This window comes from Poecilia formosa, unplaced genomic scaffold (genome assembly GCF_000485575.1).
Source record: "Poecilia formosa unplaced genomic scaffold, Poecilia_formosa-5.1.2 Scaffold604, whole genome shotgun sequence".
Classification (NCBI taxonomy): domain Eukaryota; kingdom Metazoa; phylum Chordata; class Actinopteri; order Cyprinodontiformes; family Poeciliidae; genus Poecilia; species Poecilia formosa.
The window spans coordinates 166,080-180,488 of NW_006800543.1; the positions used below are offsets into that span (position 1 = coordinate 166,080).

At 41.8% G+C, this 14,409-nt stretch overlaps 1 protein-coding gene and 1 long non-coding RNA gene across 2 annotated transcripts in view; both read left to right on the forward strand.

Moving 5' to 3' along the window:
• Positions 1-14,409, forward strand: part of LOC103130072 (slit homolog 2 protein-like) — a 139,026-nt gene that overhangs the window by 98,982 nt on the left and 25,635 nt on the right. The window lies entirely within an intron of this gene.
• The window catches only part of LOC107834388 (uncharacterized), a 23,062-nt gene continuing 10,854 nt past the window's right edge, over positions 2,202-14,409 (forward strand). The window contains exons 1-2 of the long non-coding RNA XR_001660184.1: positions 2,202-2,212; positions 9,205-9,208. This is a non-coding gene — a long non-coding RNA (uncharacterized LOC107834388). The remainder of the gene's footprint in view (positions 2,213-9,204; positions 9,209-14,409) is intronic.

Sequence of the window (14,409 nt, forward strand, 5' to 3'; positions counted from 1 at the left end):
AGTTCCAAAAGGAAAAAAATGACCTTTTCCTGTCAGTATTCATAATAAAGATGACATCAAAATCTGATTTCTTTATTGGATTTATTTAATTTGATCAATGCAACGAAACATAAAACATTAATATTGTAACGGAAGGTAAACTTGAAGCACCATCGTACAACAGAGTCACGTGGTGCGTCATTCCATCCAATAATGGATGGAAAATAACAAACATTTAATCATGAATGCTAATTATGTACACTTTTGATAATAGGCTAATATAAACGCTTAAAGCCTGTGTTGCCTTCATTGTAATCCTTATTTAAGGCTTTTAATTTCTTGCGGCTCCAGACAGATTTGTTTTTGGTGTTTTTGGTCCAATATGGCTCTTTCAACATTTGGAGTTGCCGACCGCTGACCTAGTTCAATCCAACCCAGCTTTATTTATAGAGCGTAGAAAACATGAAAACATTTAAAACACTACAGATTTAATTATTTTTAAACATAAAACATAGAAATATAAAATCAAACTCCAGTCCTGAATCCTGTGTTGTTCTCCATGTTTTCCATCCATCCGGACTGCAGCCAGAGGCGGTTCTGCAGAGTTCTGGGTCCAGGCCACTTCAGACAAATGGACACCAAAACTTTTCATTCCGTTTCATTAATAATGAAGCTCTTAGTGTTCAATAAAACAAGCTGAAGCTTTATGGTTTTAATCTGAACGACTTGGATTTAAATGTTTTTGTTGTCAAAGCAATAATAAATAATAATAGTAATAATAACAGTGGAGGCCATGTTGGGTGTAAAACAATGAAGTCGTCGTATAAAGGAGTGTTTTTGGCTGAACATGATGAAGCGGCGCTGTCTGCTGCTAATGATCTGCGCTACAACAGAAAGTATTTACATTTTCTATACGTCTCCCTGCAGTAACGACGCCCATCCATCATTGCTCAACGGCTCTGCGTCTTAATGGATTTAGTTACAGCCTCACATGCAGCTGCATTAATCACCGACACTCAGAGCCGCAGTCACAAAGACGACGTCGCTTCGGTTTTACTTCCAGTTTGAGAGAAGAAGAATGTGCTCTGTATCCAAACCGTCGTCCTCTCTGTGGAAGTGCCGGTTCGGTTCTGCTCCATCCGGACCTGGTCGGTGCTGTGCGCCATGTAAATGTCTCTTCTAGGTGTGAGTCGTCACATCAGCGCTGCAGAAACGGAGCGCTCCTCATGTGAAAGCAAAGGAAAACAGATTTATGGAGGGAATATGGCTACCAGTTTAACTGTATGGACGGTTATTAAAGCTTGTTTTTTGTGGTCTCCACGGCAACCAGCGCCTGTAACTGACACAGTTCAGGTTTTATGACAGAAAGCCGGAGATGAAAGCGATGAGGATTAGCCCAGTAATATTTTTTACTGTTTTCCAGTTGGGAAGCATTGGGCTCTGATCCTGATTTTACGGTAAACGTCGATGAGAATTCCTCCGCTGTTCTGCCAGCTGCGCCGAAAACTCGATGACTTCACGTCATAAATCAGCTCCGGCATCAGGGAACACTTTTAATTGATAAAATAAAAGCAGCTTCTTTGGCTCCTCTGTAAACTGCAGGCTTCAGTTTCTAATTTAAATGGGATTTTATTTTTTTTTTTATCTTTTATTAATCTAAATTTTTAGATATTAAAAGTTTTTCACTCATCTATCGAACTAAATCTGCTCTAAAACTGTGAAGTTAACGTTTGTTAACCACTTCAGGGGAGGAACAAGCCGCCGTGTGTTTGTGGAGGGTTGCAGCCCGGCGTCATGCAGTATCCGGCAAAACGCAACGACTAGCATTGCTTTTAGCAGCTAAGCTATTGACATAACGCGCTTAATCTTAAATATTTGCCTGATATATAAAAGAAAAAGAGATTTAGTGCTTTGTTACTAATTGTTAACATTATGACAACTAGATAACAAGGTCAGGAAAAGTTCAGTATCATGTTTCCATCGTGTTATAAAGTTTTTCCCTCATCAAACGCAAACCTGCAGTGTTGCTCCGATTCATTCATGTTTGAGAAGTCCTTCAATCTCCATGGTAACCATTCAGCTGCTAAACGCCTGGGTGGGCCTAGCCCCACCTTTGAGGCGAAGCTCCTCCCCCTCTCAGCTCCTTCAGACTAGCCAGCAGCAATTAGCAAACAGCTGCTGAGCTCGTTATAGGAGCTGCTTCTCAGAGCAACGCTGGTAAAAACATTAAAGGGTTAACAGAGGAGCCATGTTGGGACGACTTCCTGGAGGCGGAGCTTCAGGAATAGCAGGAGTTTTTAAAGAGACAGGATCAATTTCAGGACGTTAAATCAGGAAGTCAAACTTTTTTAAAGTCATACCTAATAACTGAATTATACTATAAAATGGAAAACACGAGACTGAACCTTTAACACAGAGAACCGATTTCTGCATTTTTTCAGTTTCTGCGGTTTCTGCGTGCATACTGATGCATTTCCCTCCCTGCAGCGCTGCTTCCTGAGGGCTGTGCCCTGCAGGGGGCGCTGTGCAGTGTTGAGCCCTTTCTGTCTCCAGGTAGAACCTGATTGATTCTGCAGGACGTTTGTTCTCATTGAAGCGTTTCTGGAGACTCTCTGACGACTCAGCGCTGCACTGGGAGATGAATCCGTCAGCTCTAAGCTGTTCCACATCCACCTGATGCAGATTGATGGTCCTGGAGAGGGAGATGGACACAAACAGACACACACACACACACACACACACACAGTTAATCATGTGTGTGACAGTCCAGACGGGAGAAGGGAAGTCTGGAATACCGGTTGGACCCGGCGGTCCGTCTGTGTGACTTGGCTCGGCGCCTCGTCCGTCCACGCGCCGCGCAGCGAGTGGTCCGACTCAGGATTATCCCCCTGAGTCCACACACACACACACACACACACACACTGAGCACCCCCCTGTGGTTGTCCACCAAACCGCCAATCAGCCCTAAAGCTTACCTCCACCTGTCAGAAGCTTCCTGTTCCTGTCAGGCGTAGCACAGGCGTCCCATTCATCCGTCCTCCGTTAGCAAAACCGCTAATGGCTAATGAGCTAAGCTAACCTGCTGCTGCGGCCAGGCTGGATATGACAGAGGAGACACCTTTCTGTGGAAACTCCTCCATGTTTTTACCTGTTATCCCTGCAGCAGCTTTTATTTCTAACTCTTCTTACCGTAATGATTCATTATATGCCGAATGGTATTTCCATACGGTTGGCTGTTCCTCCTTTGTTGCTTCTTCTTAAGGTTTATACTGATAAGTGAAATCATTTTCTCCATAATTTTGGAATTATAAGCTTTAGTTGACATTTCCTTTAGGTGAATATTCTTGTCAGACCTCCTTTGCAACCACACAGATGATGCTACTAAATATGTAAAGAAACTCAAACTTTTAGAATGTGTTGCTCACTTTTATCCTCTTCTCAGTTGTTATTTCATCCACTCAGCATAATTTCGCCTCATGTTGTCTGATTCTAGTTGGTCAGGAGTTTTTAGGGTTTTCTCGTGCGCCTGATGGACGGTTCCATTGGTCTTTTCCGTCTTTGTGTTTGCTAGGTTAGCTTTAGCATGGCGAGTAACATTTCAATAAAATATTTTTGAATAATGATACAAAAGGTTACATTTTAGGGTAACTGGGGGCCCTCTAGTGGCTCTCTGGGGGCCCTTTACTGGCCCTCTGGGGGCCTTCTAGTGGCTCTCTGGGGGCCCTTTACTGGCCCTCTAGTGGCTCTCTGGGGGCCCTCTAGTGGCTCTCTGGGGGCCCTTTACTGGCCCTCTAGNGTGGCTCTCTGGGGGCCCTTTACTGGCCCTCTAGTGGCTATCTGGGGGCCCTCTAGTGGCTCTCTGGGGGCCCGGGCCCTCACTTTGAAAACACGGATCTAAAACATCCCATGTCTTTCTGCTTGTTGGTTGCAGGATGGTTTCCAGTTTTATTCTCAAGTCCTTGGCTGTTTTTCTTGTCAAAACCTTTCCATTTCTGGTTTACTGTGCGCCATTGGCCCTCTGACTCTGATGCCCCTAATTAAAATAAAATCCTGATGAGGTTGAAGCTGAACTTTGTGAATTATTTCCACATAAACCCAGGCTGGTTTATCTTTATTAATTATTTACACCAATCATGCGGGTAATTGGTATTTTATTCTAATCCCTGTTCCTGATAAACGTTTGAAGCGGAGCTCAGCGCTGCCCCTGCTGGAGGATGTGGGAGGCTCCCTGTGGGTCAGAGGTCATCGTTCCTCAGGAACAGTTTATTATTGCTCCAAAAAGCTCAAAGTTTCTCTCGTTTATTAAAACGACCTCTGATGACGGGAGTTTTACATTTTAATTTAGTCAAAAGGAAATTAAATGAGAACGTTTTTCATATCTTTGTAAAAAAAAAAACGATTAAAACTTCGATCACTTCAGGGGAAATACTGGAGGAGATGTGGAGGAGTGGAAACAGACACAGCGTGTGTGTGTGTGTGTGTGTGTGTGTGTGTGTGTGTGTTTTAAAACATCTGGAGAAGTTTCACTCTTGTTGCTCATTTATTTTGTTAGAAAATAACAAATTTCTTTACTTCCCGTTTCCCTCCCTGGGTAGGAGTTAGCGTTAGCCGCCGGCGGTCGGTGCTGCTGATAAATGTCGCCGTGATTAATGGCCGCCGCTGACGTGAAGGGGTGGCAGCACAACAATCTGGAAACCTGCGTCTGTACATAGCGGCTTTCAGACAAATTCACCCGATTTTCCGTTATCTAGAGTTTTAATGGAAAACATCACTGATTCTCAGTTACACTCGGGTCTGGACTTTGACTAGGCCATACAAACCTATGAATCTACTACGGTCTAAGCGGGCAACAGCTTCTAAATGATGCTACTAAATATGTAAAGAAACATACTTTTACAGTTTTTTCTGACTTTGTTCAGTATTCTGTAATTATTTGTCTCATTTAGGAAAATGTATCCTCTTACCCTCTGAACCCCAGAGAGCCTCCCACATCCTCCAGCAGGGGCAGCGCTGAGCTCCGCTTCAAACATTTACCAGGAACAGGGATGAGAATAAAATGCCATTATGAGTTTATCCTCATAAACTAAAAATATTATTTAATTTTTAATAGTTTTTAGTTTTGCAGCAGTTTCCTCGTCAGCAGGGCTGCTGGATGATTCGTAGTCTTTTCCTTCTCAGAAACTTTTCTGTTTCGCACATGCTAGGCTAGCATTAGCACAGCAAATAATATTTCAATAAATTGTTTTATCTCAGTATTACATTTAAAAGTAAAAAGTTATGACAGATTAATGTTTTTTACTTTTGCTTTTGTTCTATTTTTCCCTCCAGCTTTCTGAGACCCTCATAGCGCCCTCTAGCTTTAGCATGTCAAATAACATTTCAATAAATTATTTTTCATAGTAACTATTTTTTAAAAAAAATCAAATTTTGTGATAAAACATTATGATAGATGAATTTTTTTCCTAATATTTCCTCCAGCTCCCTGATGCCCCTCTAGCGCCCTCTGGGGGCCCCCCAGTGGCCCGCGGCCCCCACTTTGAACACCTGCTCTCTGATCCATCTCTCTGGCTGCATGCTTCTGCTGTTTGTCTGCTGGAAGTTGACCTCTGACTCCCCACAGCATGATGCAGCCACCACCGTGTTGCTCTGATTGGCTCTGGATCAGGTGGTTCCATTAAAAGCAGCAGTTTGTTTTATGTTTTTTTCTGACGGTTCGTCCTCCATGTTGTCTCCTGCTGGTTTCTGATGATGGATGAAGCTGCAGCTGCACTGCATGGTTGTGTCCACCGGGTGGCGCTGTGCTGCAGTGTTTCCACGCATTGTGATGCTGTGGGTGGGGGCTGCAGGTGGAGGACGCCGTCCGTCCTGCAGCCCTGCCTCTGTTTCTCCGTCTGTCAGTGTGAACGCTTTAATCCAGATTGACACCCTGATTTATAATCCAGAGGTGAAACCAGATATTCCAGCTTCATCGCGGCCAGCTGAGCAGATTTATCATCATCATCATCACCAGATGATCAGCCTGGCTTCATCTTTCAGATTTTTAGTTTTCAGAAGCTTGGAGTTGGATCCTATCGATTATCCTGCGCTGCTCTGAAAACATCGTTTCCATCTCAACACACCTGAAAATGATCTTTTGAAAGCTGCATTACAGAAGCCAGTTTTCCTCAACAGTGTGTGCCTCAATGTAATCTGAATTATTTCTGCTCTGCTGCTAGCGATGCAGAAGGGAAGCTAACTTTGGCTGAATTATTGACTTTGGGTCTCAGACTCTCAGCTGCTGCAGAAAATGCAGAAAGTTTTGCATCAACCAAATCCTCCATCTTGAATTAAGCTCCAGCTTTGATTCTTCAGTGTGCGTTAGCGTTAGCTTCCATATTGCTAACCTGTTTTCTGCTCTTTACTTTTTCTGCTCATAGTTAGCATAATGCTAATGTTGCTCATGGTTAGCACAATGCTAAATCTGCTCTGGTTAATGTGTCGCTCATGTGCTAATGACATTAGTTTTATGTTTTGTAGCCATGAGCATTTCATCCTATCAGTGTGTTTAGCCGAAGCTAATGCTGCTCTGGTTAGCTTGATGCTAATGTTCTGATGATCTTCGTTTCGGATTACAGAAACGGAGAATTTAACCGGAGCTGTTGGCGCCTCAACCTGCTCAAAGCTTAACGACGTATTGATGTTTAACGGTGTTGCAGAGATAATCGCTGCTGCGTTATTCATTTCTAACACCTCACAGCTTTTTGTTGCAGTGATTCTTCAGATCAGATTTCTCTCTCCAATCTGAAGATGCTCCTGTTCTGAATCTCTTTTATTCTTTTCTTTTTATTATTTGGATTTATAAACTGGCTCTTTCATAAATTGTAAAATAACATTAACTATGAGATGCTCATAGAAAAAAATTGGGTTTAATTTTTCAGACATATTTATTAATTCCATTATATGTATATTATATTATGTACTTTACAAACAATAAAGTTAGCTCTGAGCTAGCAAACTATTTAGCTAACATGCTAATTCACTTTCTGATAAGCAGAAGTGGACTATCAAAATAAAAGCTGGGTTTTGAGAACTTTAATATAAATTAAGTATTTGGTGTGCTAACTAAATATTTAGCTTCAATCTCAATATTTAGTTAGCAAGCTAAATATTTACTAACAGAATAGTTAGCTCTGAGATAACTGAGCTAATTTTTCCCTTATGAAAGGCTAAATAACACAAATTAATGCTGCTAATTTTTAACTGTGTAACTTTACAAACTGAACCTACAGTGTAAACCAGGGGTTTCCCAGTCCAGTTCTCAGGGGCTGCCATCCTGCAGCTTTTAGCATCATCTCTGCTGAAACACCTGGATCAGATAAACCGCTGTTTACCGGCCGTCTGCAGAGCTGGATGAACGCTGCTGAGGGAGTTCAGACATTTTGGAGCAGAGACGCATGTAGCCCCTGAGAACTGGACTGGGAGACCCCTGCTCTAAATGAAGGCTGCAAAGGACATCGCAAATATATCGTCATCTCAAGTCGGGTGATGGTCACAGCTTTGATCTTCATCAGTGCAGACAGAGTGTCTGCTTCGTTGTTTTTGCTGTTTTTGTCATTTGTACTGATACTGACCTGACTGAACACACCTGGACACACCTGTGTGGGTCATTAAAGGCTCCAGATCTGGACCGGTTCCTGCTGCTGGTTTATGTTTTCTAGTTTAGATGTAACAGTTTCAGACGCTGTTGCTCTTTTCAAGCGCTTGCTGCCAGGTCAGACGTTTGGATCCAAACTAGTTACTGTTTTTTCTTCACATGGTGTTTCTGTCACTCCATGTTTTCTTCCCGCTCCGTTCTCCCTCCTCCTCATCCTCCTCCTCCTCACGCCTTCACCAGGACCGCTCAGGTTTTCCTGCTTCCCTCGCCGTCGCTGGTCTCTGTGTCAGAGTCGCCACCTCTTTTAATGGGTGTCACCTGCTGGAGTAATGGCCAGGGCTCAATGTGCCATAGTAGTAATTTAACACCGTCTCTCACACACACGCACACACACACAGTGATGAATTACTCCTGGGACTGTTGTAGAAGTACTGTACGTTGGGCGGCTGTGCAGAGATACGACAACAGTAAATTAGAGCATGTTGTTGCGCGCGTGTGTGTGTGTGTGTGCGTGTGTGTGTGTGTGTGTCAGTGACCACCACAGACTCACCTTGCTGGGAGAACACACAGCTTTCACCAGGTCAAAGCGTTTGGATCGGGTCGGTGGCTGGAGTTGCTGATTTCTGCTGAATTCTCTGATTAGTTGGTGAATCGGAAACATGAAGACGAGGAAGAAATGGGAGTTTTGTGTCTCACTTTATCACCTTCTGATGCTTACAGTCCGTTTCAGTGTGGTAAACTTTGAGCAGATTAAGCCTGGATTGGGCCCGGTTCTGTTAGATCAGAACCGGTTCTGTACATTCTGGTGTGGGTCAGTCTTCACTTCCTGAACAGATTTACAGTCAAAATGTTGTTTCCAACTAATTTTATGACTTTACCTGTTATTATTTTAAAATAATGGTAACCTGCTAAACACATGAAACGTTAGCAGGAAGCTAACGCTAAGCTGCAGCAGAACCAGAGGAACCGTCGGTTCTGATGCTGTGTAGCGTTTCTGATCCGGACCAGCTGGGCTGGGGCCCCTCCTCCATGATGCACATCTGGGTGTGTTTTTGTGTCTGTGTGCGCGTGTGTGTCATTCTGATGCCAAAAGGCTCTTGACATCAGACTGACAGCTGAGGATGATGGATGAGCTGCAGGAAGTGGACAGTAATCAGATGGGGTTGTGTTTTAGTGTGTGTGTGTGTGTGTGCGCATGATGGACAGCTGAGGCCTCCTAACACTGACATGCAGAGATGATTGGCCCGTATGTTTGTCATTGATTTCTCCCTCAGATCTGCGTCCAGACTCCAGATCCGTCTCGTCCGATCCGCTCCACAGCTTCTGCTCTTCTTCTCTGTTTACGTCTCGTTGTTAAAGCGTCGTCCCTCTTACGCAGAGTTTCCAATTTTCACCCGGTTTCCCCTTCCTTAAGGACCATCAGGAGACTGTACGATGACCTTGCAGGTTTTCCTGCCGCGTTCAGAGCGATCCGGTCCATTGGATCCAGCGCTTTAGATGAGTTGGATCTGAAACATCCAACATGTCCGCCAAGGACCAATGAGAACCAATGAACCTGTTGAATGTGACATTCAGCCAATCAGAAAGCGAAGAGACGTCATCCAGATTTCCTCTATACTCAGTGACTCACAGCAGTCGGTGTTTGTAGGGGACATGTTTCACGGTTACACCAAAAGTCTGAGTTTGGGACGGAACCAGAGTCTGAGCTCAGTCGAACCCGGAATGGCTCTGTGAAAGTGAAGCAGGTTTCCTTCGAATCGACGGCTTTAAATGGGAGTTTTCTGCTCCGTTTGCTTAAATTATATTAATTAAAAAATAAATTAGTGAAATGTAGCGAGTCTCTGCTCAATCGTCGCTCATTTAATATTTAGAAATAACGTAATCAGACTGACAAAAGTAGAAATGAAGTGCAGATACTCTAGAGATTTGAGAAACAATGACCAGAGGTTGTTTCTACCTGGGACCTGTCTTTGTTCTCTTCCCAGAGTAAATGATAAAATAAAAAGTTTGTAATGGAATTTTCTGTAAGTTTCTAGATCCGCCTCTGAGCAGCCAGCTCAGATGATATTTTTTATTTTGCTGCCCTCATAACCTGCTCTAATTGACGCTGTCCACTTAACCTATCCCGTCCTGCCGCTCTGCACCCATTAACATTTCGCTGCTCTGATTTATTTCTGCCTTTTCTGTTATTATTTCTCTAATCTTCCGTCCCGCTCTTAATCGCTCGTCTCGCCTCCTCCTCCTCATCAGCTCCAGCGTCGAGTCGGGCCCATTTGTTTCTCCGAGCCTCGACACCGTTCGGTGGACTGGTGAGCGTCGCCAACGGCAACGGGAGTAAACATGGAGCTTTTACATCCCAAGACCAGAAAAAACTCGATTCTGCAACGATTCTTCTGCTGCTCCTCACATTTTTCTGGTGAAAAATACAAAAGATCATTTCAGGGTTTTAATAATCAGCAGCCAAAATACAGGATGAGAAACAATGAAGGAAAAACGGTGAAACATGAATAATTATAGTGAAATTAACCCCAAATTAAGTTTTTTAAACTGTCTAAATAGGGTCTCTGTTAGATTTTTAGTAAATTTGTGTAGTTCTGCAAAGAGCTAAAACTATTAATCGGATTAATAGGTTGTTTTAATAACTGATAAATTATTTTCTGGAGTATTCAGATTCAAAAAAGTCATTTGTTAATAAAACAACATCCAGAGCTGTAAAAAGAACAGAATTGTACAAAATAACTTATTTTTTGTACATTTTCTCCCCAAACTTCTTTAAGTGTCAGTTTTAGCTTCTCCTGGTTCAGATTCACTAAAGGAAAGCAGCTATCGTATTTTAGACAATAATATCTTCATTTTGTTTTTGTTTTTTTAAAGAATTACTTTACTTATGTATTTGGATCTTTTAGTCTACATCTAAAATTGCACAAAAGAAGCTTGAGGTTAAATCAAAAATCTCTAAATGCCAATTCAGTTCAATTCAACATCATCCATTTCAGTTCCAACAAGTTCGAGCAGATGTTTCAATGTGACCACCCCTTTTTTCATCAACAGTTCAGAAACCATAGCCATGTTGTCCCAAGCTGAACCCAAACGAGATCCCTTGAGGACAGGTTCCAATAATAACCAGTTTAAAGATGTGGATGCTCCAACTCTCTTCATTTCCATGAGGGTCCAAGATTTTAACACACTAACAGATGACAAACACTTTACACTATATTTTGAAATATCAACAATAAACAAAGTTTTGCCAAAACCTAAATTGCCAACTTTTGAAAAAAAAAAACATTCTGTAACTTGTTTCCACAAAACATTTTGATCACCTTACAAAAACCTCTGCAGGAACTGTAATCTGAAGGCTGCATCCTACTTTCTAAATGAACCAGACCTTGCCTTCCTTCCTCCTTTGGTAAAAACAAAACACTCTGAGGGACCCAATGTCATCTGTCCCAAAAGAAATTTAAAATGATAGTCTGTAGGTTTACCAAAAAACCTGGTGGGGGTTCCACAACAGATGAGCGATGCCACAAAGTTGAAGCAGCCAGATTATTAATAATTAGTGTACGGCCCCTGAAAGACAATCGTGGCAAAAGCCAGTACCATTTCTTTAACCTGCCCTCCATCAGTTCAATAAAATCTTCCCAATTTTTCATTACCTCTATTTGATCCCCCAAGTAAACACCTAAATATTTAAAACCATTTTTCAACCACTTTAATTGACCAGGTAATTTAGGTTCTTGTTTTGTCCACTTACCAACTAGCAAAGCTTTACTCTTGCTCCAATTAACTTTGGATGAAGAAATTTTGGCAAAATACTCAATAATTTCAGTCAAGGTAAAAACATCTGACTCTTCTGTGATTGCCACAAAAATATCGTCCGCATATCCATAAAGTTGAAGGGGTAAAGAAACTTCATTCAACTTCACCCCCTGCAACCTTTTCCTGATTTGACATTAAGGTTCAACACTCAATGAATACAACATTCCTGACATTGCACAACCTTGGCGAATACCTCGCTTTACATTAAAAGGTGCACTTAAACCACCATTGACTTTCAATGCACTTTCTATGTCACAATAGAGGGTTTTAATCATGGCAATGAAACTAGAGGAGAAACCAAAAGCTCTCAAACAGTTCCATAAATATTGGTGCTCCACTTGATCAAATGCCTTTTCTTGGTCAATAGAAATCAGACCAAAGTTTAAACCCAACAAATTAGAGACATCCAAATAATCTCGAAATAATGTTATATTATCTCTGATTGATCTGCCAGGGATGCAGTAGGACTGATCGACATGTATAACTTAATCAATCACTTTTCTCAGTCTGGATGCCAGCACTTTTGAGAAGATCTTGTAATCAGTACACAACAGACTGATAGGCCTCCAGTTCCTCATTTCATACAGATCACCCTTCGTAGGGAGAAGAGTGAGCACAGCTCTGCGACAGCTAAGGGGTAACATTCCCCTTGCCACGATGTTATTGAGGACTTCCAACAGATCTTCAGCCAGCACAGGCCAACACGATTTATAAAACTCCACAGGCAAACCGTCTATTCCTGGAGCTTTGCCATTCTCCGTGCTCAGCAGCGCCTCCTGCAGTTCTTCCAACGTCAGAGCATGCTCCAAAATGACATTGTCTTGGTCTGACACCTTTGCCAAGTCACTGAGAAACTCTTCTGTCATCACAGAGTCTTCTCTAAACTCACTGGCATATAACATTGAAAAAAAGTCCACAGCTCTTTTCCGCAGTTCAGTGGGATCTGTCAACTCTTTTCCATCTTCAGAACGAATACAATGAATGAGACGATTTTGTCCATTTCTCTTCTCCAAACTGAAGAAGAATTTTGAGGGAGCATCGATTTCAGAGATATTTTGAAAACGTAAACGTACCAGAGCTCCCTGCGCTCTGAGCCCAAGCAGATCAGCCAAAGCAGATTTTTTTCCTTTTGAGAGCCTGAAAATGGCCTCGATTTCCTGTGGACTCACAAAAACTCTGAAGATCCACAATTTCAGTCTCTAATTCCTCAATAGATCTTACCAATTCTCTTGTAACATTGTAAGTGTATTGATTATAAAACTGCTGAATTTCAATTTTACTGATATCCCACCACTGCTGTACAGACGTAAACTGACATTTCATGAGTCTCTACTGCTTCCAAAAAAAAGAAAATCCTTTTTTAAAACAACCATCATTTAATAAAACAGTTTTGAAATGCCAAAATGCACTTTTAGGTCTTAAATTATTAATAAACACATTCCCTATAATCATACAATGATCAGAAAAGCCCACTGGACATAAAGTGCATGATTTAAATATTTGCAAATGGTGCCCAAAACAATAGAACCCATCTAATCTAGCCAAAGTAATATAATTCTCTTTACAGTGAGCCCAGGAATATTGCCTTATCTTTCCATTTTTATACCGCCACACGTCAGCTAAATCATATGTTTCAATAATACGTTTCAATTCTCTCCTCGACTGTATGTGTGGCTCCAAATGATTCCTATCTAGATCATCTATTGTACAATTAAAATCACCTCCTAAAATTAAATAAACTGTTGACACACAATGTAACAGTGTGTCTGCTAACTTTTCTAAAAACACACAACGTTCACTTGGATTCACAGGAGCATATACATTCAGTAAAATAAACTTTATATTTTCATACTTAACAGTAACTTTTAACAGTCTTCCAGTTACAACGTCTTCAGTCTCAATAGACACTGGAAGAAAGTTCCTTGAAAAAAGAATAGCTACTCCAGCACTTAGTGAAGTTTTATAACTCAGAACAAGATTTCCATCCCATTCTTTCTTCCAATCAGCCTCATTATCAACATCGCTGAGTTTCTTGAGCAAAACCTATATCAATGCATTTAGATTTTAAAAGTTCAAAATACAGAGCCCTTTTTTTCACATCCCTTGCACCATTAAGGTTTAAAGATGATATTTTAAATCTACTCATATTCACACAAAAAAAGATTCAAAGAAAAAAAAAAATACTAACTTTTATGAAACTCACAAAGTTTGAGCTCTGACTTTTTGCACCAGTTTTCGAAGTCTGTAAACTTCAGTGTCCCTTAACCAATCAGAAGTCCTCTGTTTCATTAACCATTTAGCTGAGTCAACAAACAATTTTCTATTTGGAAAAAAATCCTCTATGACCACATCCCATTTTCCATTTGTTACTTCCAAAAACCTTCTAACCTGCTCTAGACTGTAAGCATTAGTACTCTGTCCATCAGGAATAGAGGAATCAGATTCACTATCAGAATCAGATAAAGCCTCTGAATCACTTTCCTCCCCACTCTTTTCTTTCAACTGAGTTTTTTTAGGTTTTACCCCTTTAGCTTCTCTGGATTTCCTTTTAGTGTTTGGTACTTTAAAAACACTTTCATCATCCCTGATCAGATTCCCTCCACTATGAACTAAGTCATCAACATCCATTTCTTCTTGTAATCCTTCTTGTGTAGTCATTGGACTCTCTTTTCTCCCTTCAGGAGAAGTAAAAACATCCTCAATGTCACGTTCTGAAACAATGGACTGTTTTTGGTCGCCTGTTGAAACTCCCTCTCCAGGGTTAATTTCTTGAGCTCCGTCCCCAGCATCAGCCACCGGTTCTCCTTCCCCAGCATCAGCCACCGGTTCTCCTTCCCCAGCATCAGCCACCGGTTCTCCTTCCCCAGCATCAGCCACCGGTTCTCCCTCCCCAGCATCAGCCACCGGTTCTCCTTCCCCAGCATCAGCCACCGGTTCTCCTTCCCCAGCATCAGCCACCGGTTCTCTTTCCCCAGCATCAG